This window comes from Salvelinus fontinalis, unplaced genomic scaffold (assembly GCF_029448725.1).
Source record: "Salvelinus fontinalis isolate EN_2023a unplaced genomic scaffold, ASM2944872v1 scaffold_0027, whole genome shotgun sequence".
Classification (NCBI taxonomy): domain Eukaryota; kingdom Metazoa; phylum Chordata; class Actinopteri; order Salmoniformes; family Salmonidae; genus Salvelinus; species Salvelinus fontinalis.
The window spans coordinates 477,718-481,612 of NW_026600236.1; positions in this window are offsets into that span (position 1 = coordinate 477,718).

The following is a 3,895-nucleotide window of genomic DNA, read 5'->3' on the forward strand; positions in this document are numbered from 1 at the left end:
ACCTTCTGTTGCTGTGTTAGCTGACTAGCTGCTGTTACCTCACCTGTTGTTTTAGCTAGCTCTCCCAATCATGACCTGCAATCACTTTATGCCTTATTGTATGTCTCTCTCAAATATCAATATGCCTTGCATACTGTTGTTCAGGCTAGTTATCATTGTTTTGGTTTGCAATGGACCCCGTAGTTCCACTCTCCGTACCTCTGATACCTCCTTTGTCCCACCCCCCACACATGCGGTGACCTCACCCATTGAGACCAGCATGTCCAGAGATACAACCTCTCTTATCATCACCCAGTGCCTGGGCTTGCCTCCGCTGTACCCGTGCCCCACCATACCCTGGTCTGCACATTATGCCCAGAATCTATTCTACCACGCCCATAAATCTGCTCCTTTTATTCCTTGTCCCCAACGCTCTAGGCGACCAGTTTTGATAGCCTTTAGCCGCACCCTCATCCTACTACACCTCTGTTCCTCGGGTGATGTGTAGGTAAACCCAGGCCCTGCATGTCCCCAGTCACCCTCATTTGTTGACTTCTGTGATCGAAAAAGCCTTGGCCTCATGCATGTCAACATCAGAAGCCTCCTCCCTAAGTTTGCCTTACTCACCGCTTTAGCACACTCTGCCAACCCAGATGTCCTTGCCGTGTCTGAATCCTGGCTTTGGAAGGCCACCAAAAACTCTGAGATTTCCATACCCAACTATAACACTTTCCGTCAAGATAGAACTGCCAAAGGGGGAGGAGTTGCAATCTACTGCAGAGATAGCCTGCAAAGTTCTGTCATACTTTCCAAGTCTATGCCCAAACAGTTCGAACTTCTAATTTTAAAAATTAATCTCTCCAGAAATAAGTCTCTCACTGTTGCCGCCTGCTACCGACCCCCCTCAGCTCCCAGCTGTGCCCTGGACACCATCTGTGAATTGATCGCTCCCCATCTAGCTTCAGAGTTTGTTCTGTTAGGTGACCTAAACTGGGATATGCTTAACACCCCGGCAGTCCTACAATCTAAGCTTGATGCCCTCAATCTCACACAAATCATCAAGGAACCCACCAGGTACAACCCTAAATCCGTAAACATGGGCACCCTAATAGACATTATCCTGACCAACTTGCCCTCCAAATACACCTCTGCTGTCTTCAATCAAGATCTCAGCGATCACTGCCTCATTGCCTGTATCCGCCACGGGTCCACGGTCAAACGACCACCCTCATCACTGTCAAACGCTCCCTAAAACACTTCTGCGAGCAGGCCTTTCTAATCGACCTGGCCCGGGTACCCTGGAAGGATATTGACCTCATCCCGTCAGTCGAGGATGCCTGGTCATTCTTTAAAAGTTACTTCCTCACCATATTAGATAAGCATGCTCCGTTCAAAAAATGCAGAACCAAGAACAGATATAGCCCTTGGTTCACTCCAGACCTGACTGCCCTCGACCAGCACAAAAACATCCTGTGGCGAACTGCAATAGCATCGAAGAGCCCCCGCGATATGCAACTGTTCAGGGAAGTCAGGAACCAATACACGCAGTCAGTCAGGAAAGCAAAGGCCAGCTTTTTCAAGCAGAAATTTGCATCCTGTAGCTCTAACTCCAAAAAGTTCTGGGATACTGTAAAGTCCATGGAAAACAAGAGCACCTCCTCCCAGCTGCCCACTGCACTGAGGCTAGATAACACGGTCACCACTGATAAGTCCGTGATAATCGAAAACTTCAACAAACATTTCTCAATGGCTGGCCATGCCTTCCACCTGGCGACTCCAACTTTGGCCAACAGCCCCGCCCCGCCCCCCCCCCCCCCCCCCCCCCGCTGCTACTCGCCCAAGCCTCCCCAGCTTCTCCTTTACCCATATCCAGATAGCAGATGTTCTGAAAGAGCTGGAAAACCTGGACCCATACAAATCAGCTGGGCTTGACAATCTGGACCCCCTATTTCTGAAACTGTCCGCCGCCATTGTCGCACCCCCTATTACCAGCCTGTTCAACCTCTCCTTCGTATCATCTGAGATCCCCAAGGATTGGAAAGCTGCCGCTGTCATCCCCCTCTTCAAAGGGGGAGACACCCTGGACCCAAACTGTTACAGACCTATATCCATCCTGCCCTGCCTAGCTAAGGTCTTCGAAAGCCAAGTCAACAAACAGATCACTGACCATCTCGAATCCCACCGTACCTTCTCCGCTGTGCAATCCGGTTTCCGAGCCGGTCACGGGTGCACCTCAGCCACGCTCAAGGTACTAAACGATATCATAACCGCCATCGATAAAAGACATTACTGTGCAGCCGTCTTCATCGACCTGGCCAAGGCTTTCGACTCTGTCAATCACCATATTCTTATCGGCAGACTCAATAGCCTCGGTTTTTCTAATGACTGCCTTGCCTGGTTCACCAACTACTTTGCAGACAGAGTTCAGTGTGTCAAATCGGAGGGCATGTTGTCCGGTCCTCTGGCAGTCTCTATGGGGGTACCACAGGGTTCAATTCTCGGGCCGACTCTTTTCTCTGTATACACCAATGATGTTGCTCTTGCTGCGGGCGATTCCCTGATCCACCTCTACGCAGACGACACCATTCTGTATACTTCCGGACCTTCCCTGGACATTGTGCTATCTAACCTCCAAACGAGCTTCAATGCCATACAACACTCCTTCCGTGGCCTCCAACTGCTCTTAAACGCTAGTAAAACCAAATGCATGCTTTTCATCCGTTCGCTGCCTGCACCCGCACGCCCGACTAGCATCACCACCCTGGACGGTTCCGACCTAGAATATGTGGACATCTATAAGTACCTAGGTGTCTGGATAGACTGCAAACTCTCCTTCCAGACTCATATCAAACATCTCCAATCCAAAATCAAATCTAGAGTCGGCTTTCTATTCCGCAACAAAGCCTCCTTCACTCACGCCGCCAAACTTACCCTAGTAAAACTGACTATCCTACCGATCCTCGACTTCGGCGATGTCATCTACAAAATAGCTTCCAATACTCTACTCAGCAAACTGGATGCAGTTTATCACAGTGCCATCCGTTTTGTTACTAAAGCACCTTATACGACCCACCACTGCGACCTGTATGCCCTAGTCGGCTGGCCCTCGCTACATGTTCGTCGTCAGACCCACTGGCTCCAGGTCATCTACAAGGCTATGCTAGGTAAAGTGCCGCCTTATCTCAGTTCACTGGTCACGATGGCTACACCCACCCGTAGCACGCGCTCCAGCAGGTGTATCTCACTGATCATCCCTAAAGCCAAAACCTCATTTGGACGCCTTTCCTTCCAGTTCTCTGCTGCCTGCGACTGGAACGAATTGCAAAAATCTCTGAAGTTGGAGACTTTTATCTCCCTCAACAACTTTAAAAATCTGCTATCCGAGCAGCTAACCGATCGCTGCAGCTGTACATAGTCCATCTGTAAACTACCCACCCAATTTACCTACCTCACCCCCATACTGCTTTTATTTATTTACTTTTCTGCTCTTTTGCACACCAGTATCTCTTCTTGCACATGATCATCTGATGATTTATCACTCCAGTGTTAATCTGCTAAATTGTAATTATTTGCAATTTATTGCCTACCTCATGCCTTTTGCACACATTGTATATAGATTATCTTTTTTCTACCATGTTATTGACTTGTTTATTGTTTACTCCATGTGTAACTCTGTGTTGTTGTCTGTTCACACTGCTATGCTTTATCTTGGCCAGGTCGCAGTTGCAAATGAGAACTTGTTCTCAACTAGCCTACCTGGTTAAATAAAGGTGAAATAAAAAAAATAAAAAAGTCCCTCCAGAATGGGGAGGTCATTTCTATAGTGTACACTAGATGGCACAATTGTATAATTGTTCAATATCATATAGGCTACAAGCAATCCGACTTTATGACTGTTTATAAATCCTACCAAAGC